The sequence below is a fragment of the Balaenoptera borealis genome, assembly GCF_965194805.1.
Source record: "Balaenoptera borealis genome assembly, chromosome: 3".
Lineage (NCBI taxonomy): Eukaryota > Metazoa > Chordata > Mammalia > Artiodactyla > Balaenopteridae > Balaenoptera > Balaenoptera borealis.
The window spans coordinates 182,182,012-182,206,726 of record NC_138866.1 but is presented as its reverse complement, the minus strand read 5'-3'; the positions used below and the strand labels follow the sequence as shown (position 1 = coordinate 182,206,726).

Genomic DNA, 24,715 nt, shown 5'->3' with positions numbered 1-24,715 from the left:
TTCTCAGACTGGAAATGCACCTAAGAAAGGGCTACAATGAGTAAACAGATATGGGGAAATGTGTAACCTCGTTAGCAATCCAGGAGACACAGATAAAAGCCGCAATGATAAACTTCGGAGCCTGGAATGATGCTGGTTCCGAGAGCTGGCTGCTGTGTTAGTACCTCTGCTCTGAAACATTGTTGGAGGTTAGTACAATCGGGACAATTTCTCCAAAAAATAATCTGGCAATGCATTTCAAGAGCCACAAAATATTCTGGTTCTGTAGTTTTGGGAGTTGAATTTGGAATCTCTACAATTAGAAAAAAACTACAGGTATAAATGTTTTTGTGTCACCTTTATTTACATGATATTCAGTGTGCTTTATTTACATGATTATTCATTAGTTCAGGAGATTTTCTGAGGTTGGTGCCCCTAGAAGCAGAGCCTGAGACGGGGATTGTTTTGCAGTGATTCAGTGAGAGTGTTTGCAGGTAAAACCTGCAAGGGAGTGAGGGGTCCAGGATGGGACTGAGGAAGAAGCCAGGTGAACATGTGGATTCAGCTTGAAGTCCAACCTCAACCTGAGCCCACGGGGAGCTCTGGAGCATGAACAGTCCCATTGGTTGTCCCACCTTGAAAAAGGGGCTGCCCTTTTGCACAGTGCGGGTCGTTGGCTGAGTGTAATGACCTGGGGGGAGGGTGGGATCGTCCCTGCCTTTCCAGGTGAGGCAGCTCCTATCAACTCTGGAGAAGGGTTCAGCTCATAGCACCTGGAGGATGGATACCCCAGCCTGGGGATGGGGGTCTGGACACTGGCAAGCACATCTCTCCTCTCCAGGTTGGAGATTATCATCGGTGTGTAGAACCCAGCTCAGCACATCAAGTCTAGTATTCCTTGAGGGCAGATCTCCTGGACCCCACTCAGGTTTCGTCACCGAACCCTATTTTGTTTTCTTCTGGGAACAACATACCCCTTTATCTGCAAGTGGTTCTTCCACTGGGAGCTCTTAAACTGTTTCTCCAAAACCCCACCCCCTTCCCTCCGCCCCATCTTCTACCCCTGTTCCAACCATAGGTGAGTAGCTGAAGAAACTGACAAAAACAGGAAGGAGACGTTGGTAGATGTGAGGCAGAAGTGTGGCTCTCACAGGTTCAAAAGTTGGGGACTATGTCTGTTTTTCTTGTTGGTGCCAACCCGATGTATCACAGTAACAGAACGCATGAGTCAGAAGGTTGTCCGGTCCCCTTGGGGAGCATCTGTCCTGTTCTGGTTCAGCCTTTGGAGTGTGTGCCTTTTCATCCAAAAGTGTGCTCCCTTATAAAACCCTCTGAGTGATACCAGGCGTGGCGAATCCGGCTGGTCTTTTGTATACAGTCTTCTCAGCTTTAGTTTCCACTGCCAATCTTTTTGTTTATCTTCCACGGAATTTTAAAGAGAAATTGGGAGGATTCTCAAAGCTATCAGGAATGGCCAGTCTTCTGCCAAGTTAATTCAGAAGAGTTTTTAAAAGGAAAAAAAAAAAGTGTTTGCACATTTGAGAACTTTTTTGAGAATGCCTTCGAAGTGATGTCTTTTTGCTAAAGACTTCCTGTTTAAACCAGATAGTCTTATTTCTACATACACTTGAGAAATAAATGATAAATATGCAAATTCAAAGGAATAAATGAAAAGCACTGAGGCTTTTCCACATGAAGTCTTAAAAATATTCAAAAGACAAGGGGATCTAATGGAGGAATAGGAGCCAAAGATTACAAAGAAGCAGAAAAATTCAGGAAGAACTGAAGTGGTCAAGGCCTTAAGTTTTTAGTTCGTATCCCTGTTCTACTCCTGAACATCTGCAACTTTGGACAAGGTTATCTTTCCAAGCCTCAGTTTCTTCAACTGTATAATGGGAACGACGTTTCTTTCCTCTCTGGGCCAGCATGGTGACGGCCGGGGATATTTGCCCTGCAGGCTCTGGAGTCAGAATGCCTGGTTTTCAGTTTTGGCTTCACCACGCCCCAGCTGTTTGACCTTAGGCTCAATAACCATTTTCAGTTTCCTTTCCTGAAAAAATGAGTATAATGAGAGTACTTATCTTCTAGGGGATGATTGGAGAATTAAATGAATTAAAACCACTGAAATGCTTAGAAGAATACTTGGCACGTAACAAGCCTTAAAACGACCTTGGCTGCTTCAATATCCTGTGATAAACCATAATGGGAAAGAATAGGAAAAAGAATATATATGTATAACTGAATCACTCTGCTGTACAGCAGAAATTAATGCAACATTGTAAATCAACTATACTCCAATAAAATAAATTAAGAGAAAAACATTGGTTGCAATGTGTTAGATATTATTATGATTTTTAAATTAACTAATGTATATAAAGAAAATGATAAGTGGTCAATAAATGTTAAAACAAGGATTTGATCTGTATGTATTTCATAGCAAGGGGTATATTATATATGAACACCAACTAAATGTTTCTGATTTGATGTCATCATCACTAAGGACAAATAACTCACACATCACATGACAAGGTAACTGAGGCCTTCTGTGCGAAATATTGACAGATCTAAGTTCATATTATTAATATGATGTATCTTCTTTCTTCATTTCTTTTTCCAAGAATATAAAATATCCCTTATCTTAGCACGATGGATCATACAGACAAAACCGAAAATGAACCAGTCACTAAGAAACAGGCTTTAATAAAATTAGCCCTCCTCTCCAAGAGTGACAAGGAAAGAGAGAGAGAGGGAGACCGAGAGAGAGAAAGAGAAAGTCAGAGACAGAGAGGGAGAGAAACTATGAGAGTGAATGAATAGGACACAAAAATAAAATGGTTTCATAAAGATATCAACATGTAACTTAGAAACTAAAGGCTACAAGGTGTCTATACCCGATCTTAGAAACTAGTCAACACTGAATCCAGGCTACCTTGAAGGAAAGGGCATTAGAACAGTATCTCATTTCCAGGCGAATGAACCTCTACGTTATCTTTTTGGTAACTTCAAGACTTAAAGTAAGGACTTGCAATCCATTTACAGAGATCACAGAGACACATCGAAATTAAGTGTTGAAATGTGTCTTCCAGGTCAAGATAAGACAGGTGTTTCGGCTCTAAGGTGATGTGTTTCCTTACAAAGCTTTGTGCTCTGCAAAATGATTTACTGAAGGAACTGAGTTTATGAAGAAATAAGATTACAGCAGGCCATTCTAAACTATGCAACCTTGTAACCAGAGCAGTATCAAAACAAAAATTGGTTCCTGGAATAATAATCTCCAGAGCCCAGTTAGGCAGCTCTCAGGGAGTCTAGAAAATGCCACAGCAAACAAGTAAGTGGCATCCCTGGCGACGTTTACATCAGAACAGAGCTGGCAGGGCTGCGGCAGCACAGATCGGGGAGGCTGTGGGCTGCTGTGAAGGTGGGCGACCCAGGACTTGCTACTCCCCCAAGGCGAGGGCCACAGAGGCTGCACCTCGCTTCTAGGGGAGGGTCTCCCAGAGGCCCACGATGTCTATTTCCTTAAAGGTACAGGTTATAGGTTCCTAGTGCTAGGGTGGTAATCAGGCTGTTTAATTCTTCCTTCTCTGAGGAAGGTTATCATTCTATTGCTGTGGTAACAGTGCCCCTTGCCCAGGAAGAGATCATGAACCCATGCCGTTTCCGGGTCCTGCTAACCTCCTTTTCTAGTGATCAACTGCATGGGAGTTAACTTGCACTGTGGGTCATCTAACGTGATCAAGATGGTATTAAATTGGATACGTTTTTAGAAAAATTACAAAGCAACTTGCTAAGAAACAGATTGCTTCTGGCTATGGGAAAGAGAGCTACAGTTTGAATTAAAGTGCTGGGGATCTTGGGGGGAAACTGAGACATAAGCACAGTGAGTGAGGTAGATGAAGGCCAAATCATCATAATAAGGCTTAATGCTTAGACTATGTCTAATCCTGTCAGCCCTCAGTATCTGTGGGTTCCCCATACACAGAATCAACCAAACACAGATCAAAATTATTCAGAAAAAGAAATTCCAGAAGGTTCCAAAAAGCAAACCTGGAATTTGCTGTGTCAGTAACTATTGACAGAGCACTTACATGGTGATTTAAAATGTACCTGAGGATGTGCATAGGTTATAGGCAAATACTACCTCATTTTATATAAGGGACTTGAGCATCCATGGATTTTGGTATTGGTGGGGCTCATGAAACCAATCCCCCAGGGATGATGAGGGATGCCTGTACGAAGGGATCTTTCTGGGGATCTTTGGGAGTCCTGAAATCCATCATTAGCATTTTCCCAATTTCCTTCTCTCCTGGGGAGGTTGGGACTGGGGGGAGCATGAAATGAGTAAATAAACTGAAATAGGAAGGACCGTTGAAGAGAGAGACAGGGAGGACCAGCCCCCGCAATGTGAACATCAAGGGAGGGGCCTCTGAAGAGCCAGGAGCGTTTGGACCATCATCCCGGCCTCGGCTCCGGTTACAAGCCGAGGAGTCTGAGGAACAAAGCGGCTTGGGAGCCTTTGCACTGAACATCTGTGGGTCTCCGTTAGCTCTTTTTACCCTCGGTCTGTTTCCAGCTGTTTCCAACTTCAAAAGGATGAATGGATTGTGGTGGACTTCAGGAGTTGGAAAGCAGGAGGGTATTTATGGCTGATCCCAAGGCTTAGAAGCCAGAGAAGGATGAAAACCTTGACCCCAAGAAACAGGTGGGTGCAGTGGAAATCAAAGCAATGGGACAAACCCAAGAATTCTTGGGAAAAAAAAGAATCAGTTGACCTCAGGCAAAGAAGCAGCCCAGGGGACTGCCGTCCGGAGGCGGAGCGCCTACAGAGACCCCACCTCCCCTCCAGGGGCAGCCCCTTCCCTCGGAACCGCTCACTGCGTCCTGGGAGTGAGGGGACCCTGTTTCCATTGTCCAATATGTGTGGGGCGCCTGAGGAGCCCCTAGAGTCTTTGCTTTGGGAAAAGAGACTCTGGAGTCCCACGTTAGAACCGGCAGGCATTCTTCCAAAGGAAATTTTAGGGTGTATAAGCACAAATAATGTAACAGTAGAAACATGCTGGGTACCACTTTTAGCTCAAGACAGTAAGTGATGAGGCCGAAGGGAAAGATAAAGGATGTAACAGAAAAGACTGGAACTCTTGTTTATGGGAGGGGATTCTTGAGCCACCAGGCATGATGTTTAGCTCTGCGGCCAGCGTGGTGCTCAGGAAGCTTGTGTTCACTAAGCTTGGAGCCTGGAGGAAGGAAGAACCAGGCAAGGTCTAGCACGGGAGATGGGCCTTCAGGTAACGGGAGCCGGCGCAGGGGTGGGCTTTGGGTCGGTATCTCCCCAGGTGAATCTCCTCCGACCACAAGCACTGGGCTCACCTGGTGTGCTAGTTGACAAGGCAGAGCCCCAGCCTGTTCCCCAGACCTACTAAGTCAGCACCCCTGGCGGCGAGGCCCAGGAATCAGCATAGTAACAGCCACTCCAAAACTTTCACATTCTTCTGCATGTTAATAACGGAGAAGCCCTGGTTTAGGTTTTGTTCTCTAGAAATCTGGGTGCCTGGATGATAAATGGGAACAACTCTCCAATTATTTCCCAGAACTCTGAAGACTGAACATCCACGAACAGGCCATGCATGCATAGGGTTATAACTGAATAGATCTCATTCCAGTTACAACGCCCCTAACGCACACAATCGCTATTGTGCTGCTTGGTAATTAGGCGTCATTGTGAATGTTTCCCTAAATGACTGCGATTCGTGTGGTTTTAAAACATTTCAAGCCAGCGTTTCTGCCATCAGCAGGGGAGAGAGGCAGGAGCTGGAGGGTGCTGTAAGGAGAATAGCAACTCTTACGAGCGTAGGATCCAGGTTGGGCGTGCCGTTCCTGCAGCTGGGACGCCCACGACAGGAGAGGTCATCGCTTCCTTTCCTGTATGGAAGGTGCAGCCAGCCCCCAGTCTCGGCTTCCTGTGCCGTGTGGGTGTTCTCTGAAGCCCTAGCTCCCTGGGCCCTTCTCAGAAGCCCAGCACACTGACCACTGAACTTCCCAGGGCCTGCTGGTCTCTTCCCTGGGCTACCCGGGCTGGGAAGGAGAGTTGGGTCAGCCATCGTGAGCAGCACAGCATGAAGATAGATGCGGAAGATTCACGTCCCAGGACAGAAGAGCCACAGGCTGTCCAGTCCAGGCCTCTCATCTTGCTGGAGAGCACGGAGCTTCTGAGGATTAGAGTGACTCACCTGGGGGCACAGGACTCATTCAGGGCAGCTCTGCACCTTGACTTTGGGTCCTAAGTTCTAACGCAGTGCTCCTCCTTTTCCATCTGCCCCTGAGCTGGTTTGGCTCTGGCTGGGCAGAGGGCGAGCACCTGACTCACAAGAACTGTATGCCAGGCACAGCTGGGCCTGTGAAAAGCTTCCTGCTCTTTCTCACGTCACCAGATGGCTCCTCTTAGGCACCACTCCATTTTATTGGCATATTAAAATCACAACTCAGAATCAGCGTTGGTGGCAGGATCTTAAGCCCTTGGGAAAGCAACATGGCAGATCTCTTCCTTTCCGTTGACGGATTATTGAACATCATTTTTTGGACTCCTATTTGTTATTTTCTAGCAAATGTTCTTAGTGCGGCCAAGGGGACCAAAAATAAATTCCAGCGTTACTTGTGGTAACTTTGAGAAGCTGAGGTCATGCAGCTTGGAAATACAGTGAGGTCCTGGGGACAGACGTGGCTACACTCAGCCTGGTTGCATTTCTCTGTGCTGAGGTCATCAACAGGGCTGGGGACTTCCTAAGAGACGAGACAAAGTCCCTGCCCAGAAGGACTGTTCCCAGAGAAGTTTATGTGTTGCACAGAAGCGTCCTCAAGTCTATCAGAACTTTCCACATAAGAATAGCCATGCCCCATAACAGTCTAAAGTGTGGGGAAAAAATAATCAAAGCCCTTCTTATTTCTCCACCTAGTTACCAAATAGCATTGAAAACCAAGCAAGGCTTGTGTTTTAAAAAGGCACTTCTGTTCTTCTTCACAAGTGATCTTCTTTTCAGCCTAAGTGGATGTGAAGATGTCAACCTGGCAGGTGATACAGGTCCTTTACAAGAGTTTATCCTCAGCCCGAAAAAGCTCCCAGAGGCATCACACAAGTGTGCTTACCTTCCGGCAAGAGATGCTGTATTGTTCTACGGGGAAAAAAACCTTTCAAGCGCCTGTGGTTTTTAGCCAAGGACGAGCAATTTGGCAAGTTTACCAGGACAGGCTGCTAGATAATTCTTCTGAAAGAGTGGTGGAAATCTTTGACTCTGCAGGTCTTGTCCAAGAAATCCCCAAGGGTCCCACATCACTATGAACTCCCCATTTTTCTTTTTGGAACAAGTAAATGATTCTGTCAAGAATAGATCCCGTGGTTGCAAGGAGAGAACAAATTTTTTAGTAGAAATTCAGTCATCACTTCACTTCTCTGCAAGAACGAATGGGGGAAAGGTGTTAGTGGCATATAACCAACTATAATAGCTTCAGCTATGTGAACCTCTTTATATATCTTGGAATTTTTGAAGCTGAGGTTGTCTGTGCCAAAATACACTTGGGCAATACAACCTGAGAAAACAAAGTTTTAAATAAAGCACTCTGACATCTTTTTCTAATGACACATGCAATTTTGTAATAGACTGAGCTTACGTCTTTCCTTCCAGCTCGGGAGAAGGCAACATCATCTGAGTCTGGCCCCAAATCAGGAAGAAAGCTGGGCTTGGCTTCACCCCTGGGTTCTCTGTGGCAGCTGGTCCAAGAAGCAGACGGAGAAACCATACATCACCCCCTTAAGCTGAGAGTTTTGGGGAACCTGTTCCCGTTCCCTTGGTTTCTAAATATAAATATGTGCGAAGATTTGGGCTGGGAATGGGCAATGCTCTTAGGTCATTCTGGACTCCAAGGAAGGTGGGATGAGTTCTCTTTCATCTGGAGAATTTACCTGGGAAACTCCAAGTCATCTTTCTGTAGGCTGATCACAGTAAGAGCTCCATTTTCTCCACGAGAGCCAAACTCAAAGTTAATATGATTTTCTACCAGTTTCAACATTCTAATTAAATACCTGGCTTTATTTTTTTGGAAGAAAGAAAGCAGAACCTTCATTTGAGTCATAGAAGTAACCGTATCTTTGGCTTGTATTAAAGGCTGGTTGGTCTCCCAAGCTCTGTTTGAAATTCACAACATGGGAATTTTCATAAAAGCAATTGAAGTTACAGTGTCTCCATGAACTCCCAGGGTGTACTTCTATTAACAAAAGATGTTTTGCTTTACTCACACCTGCTCGGTTCTCCATGGGGGCTCAAGCGATACACATTCCAATCGAGCAGCGTCAATAAAATCAAATAAAAATTAAGTTCCAGGGAATGGAATGGAGATACACAACATTACCACACAAAGTCCATTTGAAAAGGAGCTGAATATTGGAACTGGTTTTCTAAGCAGAAAATGGTTACAGAAAAATAGATTTTTCAACTGTAAATCATATAGTTTTGACTTGGTGGAATTCTCTTTCTGCAATTCTAACACGTTTTCCTTCTGTTTCTCCCTCTGTGTGTGTGTGGGTGGGGGATGAGGGAAGGGAAGAGAAGGGAACAGGGATGGAGAACATTTGAAAGAGGTAGAAGAGGGATTTCCCTGGTGGCACAGGGGTTAAGAATCCACCTGCCAACACAGGGGACACGGGTTTGATCCCTGGTCTGGGAAGATACCACATGCCCGTATGCCACAACTACTGAGCCTGTGAGCCGCAACTACCGAAGCCCATGCACCTAGAGCCCAGGCTCCGCAATGAGAAGCCCGCACACCACAACGAAGAGTAGCCCCTGCTTGTCGCAACTAGAGAAAGCCCGCGCGCAGCAACGAAGACCCAACGCAGCCAAAAATAAATTAATTAATTAAAGAAAAAGAAAAAAGAAGAAGAAAGAAAGAGGTAGGAGAAAAGAGCTAGCGAAATAGGAATTTCTTTTTTCTCTTTGAATGTTACTGGAAAGAATTACAGAGCTGTCACAAAGTCTGCCTAAATGAATGTGTTTATACTCATTAGATTATGGTCTTAAGAAAAGAAAACTTGTGTTTCCTTACTCAAAGTCCATGAAATCCCACTTGTCTTAAGAGGCCTTCTCTCTGCTGGGAAACAAGGTAAGAACTTAACTCCCCTAACTGCCAACACGTTCATTTTCAAACACAGTATTAACATGGCTAAGGTTTGTTCTGAGAATCACAGAACATCCGCAGAGTTTGGCATTAATAGTGCCCCTTCCACACACACACACACACACAGTCACGCGGAGCACATAGAATTCTAGGTGAAAGGCAAGGTCCCTGCCTTTAAAGAGCTTTCTCCTTTTGGGGAGCAGGAATGTGACAGATATGTGCGTGATGGGAACAGTGTTTTTGTGAGAGGGAAGAGTTCCTTGTTATTCACAATTTTCTGGCTGTTTTTGAAGGAAGGGGGGATCCCGAAGGGACCGTTTAGGGGGAGTTGATGGGTGTGAGGATGCAGGGCTGGGGAAAGAGCTGTAGCTCTGCCTGGGAAGGGGACATATTGGAGTGGGGGAGGGAGCGGGGAGATCCCGGGAGCAGGAGATGCTGGCCCAGAGCTGTGAAGGGCAAGTAAGGAGAGCAAGGTGAGGCCGCCTGTGGCTGAAGAGAAGCTCTGGAAGGGGACCAGAGATGTACGATGGGGACTTCTCTTGATTTTTTTTTTAATTGAAGTATAGTTTATTTGTATCATTTTTTTTTTAAAGACTCCACATATAAGCGATATTATATGATATTTGTCTTTGTCTGACTTACTTCACTCAGTATGATAATCTCTAGGTCCATCCATGTTGCTGCAACGGCATTATTTCATTCTTTTTTATGGCTGAGACACATTCAGACTGAAAGTGAGGGGATGGAAAAAGTTATTCCATGCAAATGGAAATCAGAAGAAAGCTGGAGTAGCAATACTCATATCAGACAAAATAGACTTTAAAATAAAGACTGTTACGAGAGACAAAGAAGGACACTACATAACGATCAGGGGACCAATCCAAGAAGAAGATATAACAATTGTAAATGTATATGCACCCAACATAGGAGCACCTCAATATAAGGCAAATGTTACTGATTTTTCATTCATTCATTCATTCATTCAAATGTCTTTCCTAAGCACTGCTGTGTACCAGGCTCTGTTAGATGCTGGAGACAAGGCAGACACCGGCCCTCAAGAACCCTCCGTGAAGGGTCTCACTGCCTTGTGGAGGGCATTTTCTCCTGAAGAGGGTAGGGAAGGACTCTGAGACGTTGTCAAGGCTGGCACGGGGTCGGGGCACGGAGGTGCCATGGAGCACGGCCATGCCTGCCCTCCTCACATTTCAGAGGGGTGTCTGCAAAGGATAAACCCAGCGTACTGGCTCTGACTTGTTGTAATTGACTTGATGACCAAGAGTTGAAAGCATCAAAGTGTAGGAAGACCATGCACATCTGTCAGGAATGTGGAGGGAAGGGAAAGTTTGTTTTGGACCGGGTTAGTGACTTCTCAACGTGTTAAGGTGACTTTACCTAATTAGCTTGTTCTTTCACCTTGGTCTGGAACAGTCTTGGGAGTTTAATCCTCCAGAGCAGCTATTCTCACAGAGGTGTCCCCAATAAATTGGAATGAGTTTGGAGGGGCGTTATAATTTCTTACTAAAATTACCAAAAGTGGGCGAATGAAGCCACCAAAATGTTTAAAGTGAATATAATAAAAAGTTGGATACTTAAAAACAGCACCCCCCACCAAAAAAAAGACAACTCAGCCTTCTCTACCACTGTAACATGTGACAGTTTAATGTTTGTGTTTGCATGCATAACCCAATGAGCGTTCCCAGCTTGGTAGCTATAATTCCACTCCTTTCTGTCCCTTTCAAGAAGGAAATGCAAGTGAATACGAGAGAGATTATTGTAGGTATGATTTTCCTTAAGGCTACTTCTGGGCTCAGTGGAAAGAGTGTGTGATTGATTGATAATGTCTGTCTTGGATACAGGAAGGGGGTGTGGCAGTGCATTGCCAGGTATTTGCCTTTTTGAGTTAGATCATTACTATGAGTTCCATGGTGTTGCAGCTCTTTAGTTTGCTTTGTATTCTAGTCACCTATATTGTAGTCATCTGGAAAACTCTATCTTACACAGTTTTGATGAACTCATCTTACCTAGCCCAGCCACATCCTGCACCAAAGGGGCTCAGCAGATGTTGTTAGAATTCAGCTGACTTTATATACCATTTGGCTGAGTGCTTCTAACCTGGGTGCTCTCTTAAAATTATGGAATGATTTTACAAAGGCAATGCCCATGGCAACCCCTGTGCATATAACACTCAATGTAGACAAGGTACACAAAATATTTTTCTCAGTAACTGTCCTAATAGAAAAGAATACATTTGGATCAATAGTAAAGCTGTATTCAACCAGAAATTTGGGGGAATTGATTTTTTTTTCAGAGCCAGTGCTTTTAGGAACCCATCAAGCACACATGGCCACTTTCCTGACTTGGTAAACACGGTCCAAAGGGCCCAATGGAAGCTGTGCAAGCATCTCATAGTCCTCACACTAAAGATTATTTTGATGGGGGAGACTGGGTCAAAATTGTATGAACTCAGGTGGCCACCAAAAGTTGCTCTTAAATAAACAAATAGATACATAAATACACAAATACATAAATAACCAACCAATCTGGGCTCTCAGAGAATTTTGCTGATAGCGACCTCTTTATGAAAAGACCAGGTAAAGAAAAATAAATTCAATAATTAAGCATTCTGGTAAGCCAGGAGCAGATAATTCTAGGTTTTTCTATATCTAGTTGCCCAAACATGGATAAGAAGTTAGAACCCTGAACTACTGAACATCTGATGTAACATTTAGTCTTTCATGGTTTGCAGGTCCCATGCCTGGATTAATTGATTTAAAAATCTCACTTCCTGGTATTTATGGTTCCTTAAAGCTTCATTCTTGCAGCATTTGGAAACAACCAGTAACCACCTTGAAGAAGGCAGCTCCACTTGTTCTATAAACTTACCTCCAGCTTGAAGAATCGTATAAAGCAAGCAAATAAATAAAAATAACTACTGCTGCAAGATGTTTGAAGGAAATTCTTCTTTTGAGAGGTAGCCTAATGTCAGGGTTGAGAGCATGGAATCTGGAGCCCAATTACCTAGGTTCAAGTCCAGCTCTGACATTTACAAGCTGTGACCTTGGGCATGTCTTTAGCCTCTGTGCTTCCCTTTCCTCACCTGTAAATGAGGATAATCTCAGAAAATACTGCATATTCTGGTATGTGGACAGTATGCCTGGAAAGTCACTATAAGGCATGGCTGGGGCACTGCATCACCTGATGTGAAGTCATTAAAATCATCTTGAAGTTGTCCTTTTCTAAGCAACCAATTAAAAGTTCTCCCTGATTACTGGATTGACTGCTGTACATGCAAAGATCTGCCATGTGTTACTGTTCTTTAATTGTAGATGAATGACATCATCGTTAATTATCAGAGAAATGCAAATCAAAACTACAGTGAGGTACCACCTCACACTGGCCAGAATGGCCATCATGAAAAAATCTACAAATAATAAATGCTGGAGAGGGTGTGGAGCAAAGGGAACCCTCTTGCCCTGTTGGTGGGAATGTAAAGTGGTGCAGCCACTATGGAGAACAGTATGGAGGTTCCTCAAAAAACTAAAAATAGAGCTACATATGACCCAGCAATCCTACTCCTGGCCATATATCTGGACAAAACTATAATTCGAAAAGATACATGCACCAAAATATTCATAGCAGCACTATTCACAATAGCCATGTGAAGACATGGAAGCAACCTAAGTGTCCATCAACAGATGAATGGATAAAGAAGATGTGGTATATATATATATATATATATATATATATATATATATATATATATATATATATATATATATATAAAATATATATATATAATGGAATACTACTCAGCCATAAAAAAGAATGAAATAATACCATTTGCATGGATGGACCTAGAGATTATCATACTAAGCAGGGTAAGTCAGAGAAAGACAAATACCATATGATATCACTTATATGTGGAATCTAAAATATGACACAAATGGACTCATCTATGAAACAGAAACAGACTCACAGACATAGAGAACAGACTTGTGGTTGCCAAGGGGGAGGGGTGGGGGAGGGATGGAGTAGGAATTTGGGATTAGCAGAGGCAAACTATTATATAGAGAATGGATAAACAACAAGGTCCTACTGTAGAGCACAGGGAACTATATTCAATATCCTGTGATAAACCATAATGGAAAAGAATATGAAAAAAGAATGTATATACGTGTATAACTGAATCACTTCTCTGTACAGCAGAAATTAACACATTGTAAATCAACTATACGTCAAAAATTTTTAAAAAAATTATACATGAGTGAGGTCTGGTGCTCACCACATCCACACCTAGAGGGTCAATTCTCATATACACGTGGCCTTTCCAGGTACACGATCCACAGTTATGTTTCACTGATGACCAAATTCTAAAGTCTGAATGTCAGCCAGTTCTTTAAAGTGGCTCCAAAATTCTTTCATACAAAGGTGATGTGGGTCTAGTGTCCATTCCCAGAAGCAGAGTGGACCTGGACGGCAGGCACTCTGGCTTGAGAACTGGCACCAGGGAGAGGCTGGACCCCGGGCCAGAGCAGCCATGAAGCACTGTGACAAAGGGACCAGTGAACAGTGCAGCTAAGGAAGGAAGCCAGAGGTCAGCCTGATGGCAGCAGTATCAGACCACAGGTCAGAGGAGCAGGAAACAGGTCTAGGGCTGTGACCTGGACAATCAGGGCCAGGTGGGGAAGGGAAGTGGCCAGCAAGATGGACCGAGGCAAATATTTCAGGATGCAGCCTGGGAGCACAGAGAGGACGCCGGGCGCCTTTTGGGTCAGAGCCAACAGTATGAGGGGGGGATGGGCCTTCCAGTTTAAAGGCTTTTGCAAATGTCTTTGCTTAAGGTATTCTGAGGTGCAGTATTTATGCTATTTAATAATCTGGGCTGGGAGGGAATTCTCATTTCTTCAGAAACCTCACACAGACCTTTTGAAGTTTGAGATTGAAGTAAACAGGCTCAGAACTTAATCTCCAACCCCTTCCCTGCTCCAGGCTTCCATACATCAATGCAGGGTGCCTCTGGGGACAAAACTCCCTTAAAATGAAATTACATGAGCAACAGTGGTGGCCATCACGTAGCTGAATGACCAAAGTTCGCTACGTTCACAAGGGTGCTGTCGTACAAGGCGGAAGCTGCACATGCTCACCTCCTGCTCATCCAGGATCTTTATTCTCGTCTTCACCCCTCGACCCGCTTTGTGGTCAGCAGCGTCCTGCTTTCTAAACCACTCACCTTATGAATAGTAGCAGCAACAGCTATGCCCACGTATTGAGTCGTAGGTTGCGCTAACTCCTTTACTTGTAATAGATGATAGGATCCTTGCAACAATCCCAAGGGTAAATGGTATCATTATCCCCATTTTAGGGATGAGGAAACTGAGGCTCATAAAGGTGAAGCAACTTGCACAAGGTCACCGGCAATGGGCAGATCTGGAATTAAATCCAAGTCTGTTTGACGCCAAAGCCCAGGCTTCTGACCACTCTGCTGAGGTTCTAATGAGAATGGGTTACAGCTGCTGATGGATTAATTACACCCAGGGAATGTAAGTTTTAGGCCCTGCTCTCAGGATTTATATTTCAATACAGATGTAATTTATATTTTTAATTTATAAAACATATACATGTAAAATATTTATATTTAATATATTTTATACTCATATGTTTTATCTTCAGTTGTGGAACAAAAGCTTAGGTCCCAAATTATTTTTTTAATTTATTTTTTCATTGAAAGTACAGTTGATGTACAACACTGTGTTAATTGCTGTTGTACAGCAAAGTGACTCAGTTATACATACATATATTCTTTTTCATATTCGTTTCCATTATGCTTTATTTCAGGATACTGAACATAGTTCCCTGTGCTCTACAGTAGGACCTCGTTGTTTATCCATTCTATGTATACTAGTTTGCACCTGCTCACCCCACACTCCCAGTCTCTCCCTCCCCCATCCCCCCATCCCCCTTGGCAACCACAAGTCTGTTCTCTACGTCTGTGAGTCTGTTTCTGTTTTGGGTCCCAAATTAAAAGGATGGGAGGCAGGAGGGAGAGGGCTGGGTGACAGAGGGGGTGAGGCTGCCTAAGGCCAGGGGTGCTGCAGGGGGGTTGCTTATCCTTTTAGGGCCACCGGAGTGAGTGCTCTGAAAAGGTTGGGAGGTTCTGATCCACTTCTTCCAGAGTCTGGGAGGAGAGGCAGCTCAGGGCTGCCCGGGCCCCTGCCAAACCCGTTTTCAGAGCCTGCATGTATTTGGCCAACGTTCTTATCGACGTGCCCTGTGGCCTGGAGCACCGCCGTCCTCACCACCCCCGAAACCTCAGGCAGACTCGTGCCCCATGCTTTTCCTCCTGCTCTCCATCCGCTGTCCTCCCTCTGAACCTTCCCCTTCCTCATCTCGCCCACGCGATGCTGCTGAGAATAAAAACGGCAAACACATTGTATTTACTATCCAAACACGCTACACATCTTAACTTGTTCGATTATATTTCCTGAGCATTCTAGAATTTTTTTCTAAACAATCCTCCTTGCTCTCCTCCCAAAGGATGTTCTTAAGTTCCTTATATCTTTTCTTACTTCTGATCACCATGTTTTTGACAACCTAGCGTGTCACTAGAACGCGTCCTTTCTGTCAACAGAGGTGCAGAGCTGGGCTCCCTCCTAAATCTGCGTCACCCCTGCTTTGCCCCTCTGCCCTCCCACCCACCTCCAAGAGCCCTGCTCTAGGGCATTTGCCACTCTTTCCAGGCCTCTGAGGTGCTTGCCTGTGAATTTACTTCTATTTTCTTCCACGACCCTTCTTTCCTATCGACCACATATTTGCAGAATTGTGACCGTCCCTCAGAATTGGCTTTAAACGTTGGTTCTTCTACTTATTTATCTTTAAGGCATAAAGTCATCAGCTCTGAAACCCGATGCCGGCCACAAACTCGGCCTCCTCGCCCTTCTCCCTGGCTCAGCTGTGGACCAGCATGTAAATTGGGAAGGACCATAAAATAGCGAGTGACAGCTGCACACCCCACACGCTGTCACTCCTCTCACGCTGAGGAAGGTCTGTGGCTGGTCTTCTCTGCCTCCTTCCATCCCCTTCGAGAAAAAAGAAAAGCGCTCGGCAGACTTCCATCGACCTTGCCGGGCCCGAGGACAAAACAAAGAAAATCTCTTTACAACACACCGTTAAGTCACCGTGAAATCTGGGCCTTCATTCTCGTGGTTTTGATAAATACGAGGTGCGCTGCAATTAGAGATCATAAATTTGGGAACCGAGAAGAGACTGCCTGGATTTAATAGAACAAGCTGCTACAAGAAATCTGTCTTCTTAAAGTTAATTAAAGGAAGTAGAAATAGTCATGTGTTAGCAGAATCTAGCCCTCCAAGGAATAGTTTGTGAATATAAATGTAGAAACGCATGTACAATTTGTAGGTATTATGTGTATGGATATACAGTGTGTCTGCATTTATATACAACAGCTTCTGGTTCAGAAGACCTAAATAGACATTTCTCCAAAGAAGATATACAGATGGTCAACAGGCACATGAAAAGATGCTCAACATCACTAATTTTTAGAGAAATCCAAATCAAAACCACAATGAGGTACCACCTCACACTGGTCAGAATGACCATCATTACAAAGTCTACAAATAACAAATGCTGGAGAGGGTGGGGAGAAAAAGGAACCCTCCTACATTGTTGGTGGAAATGTAAATTGGTACAGCCACTATGGAGAACAGTATGGAGATTCCTCAAAAAAGTAAAAATAGAGTTGCCATATGATCCAGCAATCCCACTCCTGGGCATAAATCTGGACAAAACTCTAATTCAAAAAGTTACATGCACCCCAATATTCATAGCAGCACTATTCACAATAGCCAAGACATGGAAACAACCTAAATGTCCATCAACAGATGAATGGATAAAGAAGATGTGATACATATATACAAGGGAGTATTACTCATCCATAAAAAAGAATGAAATAATGCCATTTGCAGCCACATGGATGGACTTAAATATTATCGTACTAAGTGAAGTAAGTCAGAAAGAGAAAGGCAAATACCATACACTATCACTTATATGTGGAATCTAACATATGACACAAATGAACTTATCTATGAAAGAGAAATAGACTCATAGACATAGAGAACAGACTTGTGGTTGCCAAGGGGGAGGGGGGTGGGGGAGGGATGGAGTGGGAGTTTGGGATTAGCAGATGCAAACGATTATATAGAGAGAATGGATAAACAACAAGGTCCTACTGTATAGCACAGGGAACTATACTCACTGTCCTGTGATAAACCATAATGGAAATGCATAGGGAAAAGAACGTACATGGGACTTCCCTGGTGGCGCAGTGGTTAAGACTCCATACTCCCAATGCAGGAGTCCTGGGTTCGATCCCTGGTCAGGGAACAAGATCCCATGTGCATGCCACAACTAAGAGTTCACATGCCACAACTAAGGAGCCCACGTGCCACAACTAAGGAGCCCGCCTGCCGCAACTAAGGAACCCGCGAGCCACAACTAAGACCCAGCACAACCAAATAAATAAATAAATATATTTTTTTAAAAAAGGAGAAGAATGAACATATATGTATAACTGGATCACTTTGCTGTACAGCAGAAATTAACACAACATTGTAAGTCAACTATGTTTCAATTAAAACAAAACCAAAAAAAAAAACCCCCAAAAAAAACAACAACAAAAAATGCAGGCAGCGTAGTAACACCCCAAGCAAAGCTTAAGGCATGGCTTGGTTGTTAAGCCATTGGCGCCCATCTTGGAACCCCCACTGCTTTGTGCTGCTGGAGCTGGAACTCAGCACACTCAGTTTCTGCTCTGCTGGATGCCTCCCGATTTGACTCCACCCACAGGGGGCACAGAGGGAGATGGGAGGCAGGGGTGGGGAGAAGGAGCAGGCCCCCTCCTGCGTGCTTCCTGGCTTGCCAGTTATGCACCGGGGCCCCTCCCTCTGGACCTGGACGCTGGCAGTTGCGTCCATCAGCAGCTGGTCCCAGTCTCTGGCCCTTTCCCCACACCCAGCAGCAGCCCCAGTAGCCCTCCCCTCAGAGCTTTCAGCCCTGGCCCTGCTGCTGTCCCCTCCAGGAGGTCCCAGTTCTGCAGCCCCTCCCCCAAGCCTCTAGGTCTGATGACACCCACTTCTTCCCTTTGTTCCTCCAGCCCCTGGGGACGGAAGCTGCTTCCTGCACTTACTATTCCTCTCTTATTTCAGGGTCTGCCTTATGCATTTGGAGTTCTCCAATACCTGTTTAACCAATTTCTTATATTAAATTCTCTCTGCTAGATAGTGTTGTTTCTAGTTTCCTGACTAGTTCAAAAAATTAGGAAATCAAATTATATGTATACAGAAACAACCGTATGAAGCTCTGTAAAAGCAGATGGGGAACAGGGGAAAGTAGCAGAAGGAAATTTACCGAAATCCTAGTAAGTGGCTGTATTAGAGAGTTAGTCTTACAGTGATTTTTTTTTTTTCTCCCTTCATTCCTACTTTTGAGACTTCTTTTGGTAATGTGGCTACATGAATTTCGTAGTAAAAATATATATCTTTATATATTTTAAAAGAGAGGATTTGATGCCCGATAAAAGACTATGTAGCCTGAAGAGAGATGGGTCTATAAAACCAGGTGAATTATAATCTGGGTAATGAAAAGTGATTGCCAATGTGATCACAATTTCACCGTGGGTATCTTTTGAAAAAGAGAAGTGGTGTCACAGCTCTCCAAGGGGGGGAAAATGGTACAGTTCAGAGATAACAAAATGAGAAGATTGATATGAGTCTCCAACAAATTCTACAACAACCTATTGCATAGATGAGAACGCCGGGAGAAAGCTTGGGTTTACAGACACCATATTATGCCAGATTCACCTCATTTCCTTCTTTGTTGGGTTATTATATGGGTTGATCATGTATTCACTTATTTATTCATTCGCTCATTCATCCAACAGACATTAATTACATAAACGTTCCATGAACTATGCTCCAGGAACTGTCTTGGCAATGAAGACAGAAATACAAGCTTCCCGTAGGAGAGAAAGGTACATGACATTCAGATGCTGTCAACGTATGTCCTAGAAAATAAATTGTTCCACTTTAAGCTTTTTATTTTACCTAATAATATGCAAAAGAGATATCTGTATTTTATACCTGGGCCTCACACATCAGTGACCCACGGCCCCTACTTCTGGTGCGGGATGGATTTCGGGGCCTGGGCAGGATGAGGGAGAGGGTTTGGGGTAAGGCCGGACTGGCATGGGTGGGGTGAGGGACGGTTCAGGGGTGGGGGGTGTTAGGCGCCATCTGGCCGCCAAAACACATAAAACCAGGCAACATATGTTTTACACACTTGCCCATCACAGCAGGGCCATCAATCATTCTCAATAAGATGTCTGCTCACTCTCTTGATTTCACATGAAAACTGAATGGTCCACGTATCAAATTCTCTGATTCCCCCTTAAAGCTGCAGTGGTCAAATGCATTTACTTCCTAGTAATAAACAGATTTAGCTGATTAGTAATGGAAGCCATTCCATTCTCGATATAGACACTCCTGCTTTTTTTGGTATTCTTTCTGATCTGATTCTCCTTATTAAGTACACATAGGATATCAGAGGGAGGGAATGACTTGTCCACAGTAGGATCTTCTATTCTCAAATCTAAACTTAAATAAATTTCTAACTGTCCTTTTGGTACTCCCTGCTGTGTACACATGTCTTGGTTAAAATTCTAAAACTCCACTATGATGAGGGTTGGGAAGACAAGACTAAAACATTTTAGGGGTTAACCCAGATATAGATGTTCATATATCTTTATTCTTTTTTCCCTCTGATGATAAAGAGAGTGTACCCATACAAATTACAAGCCGATGGGAATGAATCAAGTAGAAAGTGAAAGTTTCCCACAATTAGCAATGGGGGGTGTTGGAGAAGAAATAAGAGAGGGGGTTTGGTTGACCATGATCCTTGGTAATTAACAGTGATTTTACTTTCAGGCTACAGTAATAGGGATGAATCAAAGTGCTCTGCTTCAGGGCAGGCAAGGCCCCCAAGCAAATCTTTGTAATAAAATGTGGTAAAGACTCCAGTGGAACAATAGCCAAGACATGGAAGCAACCTAAATATCCATCAGCAGATAGAATGGATAAAGAAGATGTGGTAGATACATACCATGGAAGACTACTCAGTCATAAAAAAGAAGGAAATAATCCCATTTGCAGCAACATGGATGCAACTAGAGATTATCTTACTAAGTGAAGTAAGCCAGACAGGGAAAGACAAAAATCATATGATATCGCTCATATGTGGAATCTAAAATATGACACAAAGGAACTTTTCTACGAAACAAAAACAGACTCATAGACATAGAGAACATACTTGTGGTTGCCAAAGGGGAGGGAAGGGCTGGGAGTTTGAAGCTAGCAGATGCAAACTATTATATATAGAATGGATAAACAACAAGGTCCTACTGTAGAGCACAGGGAACTATATTCCATGTCCTGTGATAAACCATAATGGAAAAGAATATGAAAAAGAATATATATACATGTGTATAAATGAATCACTTTGCTGTACAGCAGAAATTAACACAACATTGTAAATCAACTATACTTCAATTAAAAAAAACCAAAAGACTCTCATGGAAGATCAAGAAGAAAAGAGTGAGCATCAGGGCAGAGGTGAAGAGGAATGTTTTGGGGATGTGAGGCTAAAGGTTGGTGTTAACTCATAGCTCCAGGCTACCATCCTTAGCCTTAAACAACAACCAGTTTATTTATACTCCACCATATTTCAAAACTATAAAGTGATCTATTAAAACGTATATAATATTAGAAGAGAAAATGAAAATAAGTTGTGAGCAAGGGGCAAGAGAATTAGGGTAAGAAAAATAAGATTAACCCATGAGGAAGTTTTGGTCCAAAATCAATATTTGTTGAAATAATACACAAAAACCATTTGTAGGCATTCCTATACATTTGCCAAAGATGGACCACAATTTGGTTCCAAGCTTTCAGGTACGAAAACAAAAAAAGAGAACTCTGATCACATTGTCAATCACTTAATTATTGTACTTAATTAATTACTTAAATATACCAATGAATTAGCCATGTAAAACACAACTCTTCATGGTACTGAGTGAGAAAGAATTTTTTCCCGTGGATCTTCATAAAGAAAGCACCGAGTAACGCATGATGTGTCCCAGTGGCCTTTAAAAGTTCAAAAGGCTTACTTCACTCTGTATGACAGGCTCTAGGTCTGTCCACCTCGCTGTAAATAACTCAATTTTGTTTCTTTTTATGGCTGAGTAATATTCCATTGTATATATATGCCACATCTTCTTTATCCATTCATCTGTTGATGGACACTTAGGTTGCTTCCATGTCCTGGCTATTGTAAATAGAGCTGCAGTGAACATTGCGGTACATGTCTCTTTCTGAATTATGGTTCTCTCAATGAGTTTTGTGAAGATGTTTCTTATATCAACTGTCAAGGAGATGAAGTCAAAATACCATCACCCAATTCAGGAAGATAAACTTTATGGGAAAATAAAAATTATGTGGTTTTAGTATATAACTTATCCTGGGGAAAATTATAGAGCAGTAGTTTTTAACCTCTTCTGAGTTGTGGACGACTTTGGAAAATGTTCTATTCATTTATTTTTTTAGAACAAATATGTGTAGAGACTCTGCCGTGTTCCCGGCAATGGCAGCCATGGAAAAGTACTGCTTGGATCGTCTGGCGTGCGAAGACCCAGCTGCTTCTCTTCCAGAGTCACCACCACATTCGCACCAAGGCCACTGTCCCCCGAGCTGCTCCCGATCCAATGACAGAGCACAGTTGAGAGGACCAGATAGAAAGAGTCCCTGCCCTATGGGAGATGACTCTACCGTGTAAGCCATGCTAAGAATTTGGAACTTTATCCTTCAAAATGCTTTTATGTTTCATTTTGTTTTTAAATGCCCACAGCCTTAAAATAGGAGACTTTAAGCAGAGGAGTGTCACCATCAGGGTGACGGGGTTTGTCTGAGTCAAAAGGCTTGACAATTGATAAAGTTGAACAGGTGGTGGGAACGGAGCCAGCCTCGGGGCCCCATCTGTCTGAAGGCAGGGGATCTTCCCTGAGTGTTACGTTTAGTCTAAGCTTTTGAATCACCCACGCTGTAGGGGACAAATGTTGCTGAAACAGAGTCAGAAAACAGAGGTGGGAGGGGAGAAGTTCCTCCCTTTTGTTTTTCTGGAATCCGTCAAGTTTGGGTGCAGCTGATCTGGATTTGTAAAGGTAGAACAAGAAGGCTTCCAGACAGCCAGCAGGACGAAGCAGCCGCGGTGTCCCTCCTGTTCATTCCTCGGGCAGCTCAGCCTCACAACCCCCGTCCTCGGTCTTCGGACATTCTGCTCCCTCGCCCCGGCAGCTCATCTTCCTTCCGGTCTGGCTAACTGGGCTGATCTTTAAGTCCCAACAGTAATGTCCTTTACCCCAAGAACCCACTTCCTAGGCTGGGTCAGGGGCACAAAATGTCCCCTATCACTGTTCACTCAGCTCACTTTATTTTTTATTCATTTTATTTTTCTTTTCCATGATGGTTTATCACAGGATGTTGAATATAGTTCCCTGTGCTATACAGTAGGACCTCGTTGTTTATCCATTCTATGTATACTAGTTTGCATCTGCTAACCCCAAACCCCCAATCCATTCCTCCCTCATCCCCCTCCCCCTTGGCAACCACCAGTCTGTTCTCTGTCTGTGAGTCTGTTTCATAGATAAGTTCATTTGTATCATATTTTAGATTCCACATATAAATGATATCATATGGTATTTGTCTTTCTCTTTCTGACTTACTTCATTTACTATGATCATCTCTAGGTCCATCCGTGTTGCTGCAAATGGCATTATTTCATTCTTTTTTATGGCTGAGTAGTATTCCATTGTATATATATGTACCACATCTTCTGTATCAATTCATCTGTTGATGGACTTTTAGGTTGTTTCCATGTCTTGACTATTGTCAGTAGTGCTGCTATGAACATGGGGTGCATGTATGTTTTTGAATTATAGTTTTGTCTGGATGTATGCTCAGGAGTGGGATTATTTAGCTCACTTTAGAAAGCTTGCTTGAAGGGTCACCATCTATGGTTGGACAGGTCACACCTTACAGTGGGGGGCCACTTATACCATCGTCCATGGGAATAATGTCCCCTGAAGTTGGCCAGGGCACACCCTGTGCAGCTGTACATCTTCACCCTGATTGCTTATTTTGTATGCCTTCCCCCATTAGATTGACAACTCCAGAAAGTCCCAGACCACATCTCTTAGCACTATCACTGGTAACTATTAAGTTAACAGATCTATCCTTGTTAATGCAGATAATGGTGAAATGGAATCTCCCCACTTGGATTTATTATACCTAAATTTTTCCTACACAATGTGTTTGTAATCAGATTTAAATTAGTAAGATCCTCAGTGACATCTTTGCATTTTTGTTTCATAGGCTGTGGCATTAACGCGACCAGATTTCCCGCCCCTTCTATTTCCTAACAACCTTCATCAAACTGCTCCCTGGAAGGGCGGGCCTCACAGTTGCAGGGATGGATGTGAGCTGAGACGAGTTTTAAGGGCTCAGCAATCTGCTGACCGAGGATGAAAGGAGGGAGTTGAGGACCAGTCAGAAGAAGTTCCACCCCCAACGTCGGCGTCCATCTCCGTGCCCCCCTGCCCTCCCCACCTGCAGGGAGGCTAGCAAACAGAGTTCTGTCATTGGGCGCATTGCTGGTAAGAAGGGAGGGTGGATCTGAAGAGGCACCAGCAGTCCTGACACAGACTCGAAAGGAAGACTCTGCTCAGATGCCGGACTGAAAGCAAATGACCACTTTCTACTCACCCAGCTTGGAATATCTCCATATAAGACGAAGGCTGTTTGCCAGGGAGACCTTCTGTGCTGGCCTCTGGGGTTGAATAAAGGCCAAGTATTCCCCACATCTATTCTGCCAGAGGTTCTGCATAGAGTTCGGAGAAATTTTCCTTTTTGGTGAATACAACCATCTCTGAAAATATGACCACAAAGGCATTCGGTCCCCAGAGACCCCCAAAGACCAATGATATATGGAAACAGAAAAGGTAATGTAAGAATTCAGAAAAATCATGTCCTGCTTCCTCCTGTAACTCAAGCAAACTACTTTCATAATTTAAAGCAAACAAACAAACAAACAAACCCCACAAAACCCTGTATGAAGAATGCTTTCAGTGAAAAGGAGAGCGTGAGTCAAGAGACCTCAGGTTGGGCTCTCGTTGGTTTGGAGAACGTGGCAAGATGATCGAAGGTCCCGTTTAAATGGCGGTTGGAAATATGGAACTACGATTTGGGGATCGGGGTCCCAGAAAATGGATTTGATGGCTCATAGAGAAGAGGGGGAAGAGTAGTATAGAAAGAAATGACAAATTCCCAGAGGCTTCTGTTCACCTGCCAGGCTGTCTAAAATAACCAGCACCAACCCCTTCCAAGTCAACCCATGTCTTCAAGGACCAATCAGTAGATAATACAAAGTGCCCATCCATTTGAAAAGAGGGATAATC

At 43.6% G+C, this 24,715-nt stretch overlaps 1 protein-coding gene across 1 annotated transcript in view; it reads right to left on the bottom strand.

Moving 5' to 3' along the window:
* Positions 1–318: 318 nt before the first annotated feature.
* Positions 319–24,715, bottom strand: part of LOC309625657 (uncharacterized protein) — a 192,821-nt gene continuing 168,424 nt past the window's right edge. Inside the window, exon 9 of the mRNA XM_082385705.1 lies at positions 319–7,423. The gene's annotated coding sequence lies outside the window, so the exon portion shown is untranslated. The remainder of the gene's footprint in view (positions 7,424–24,715) is intronic.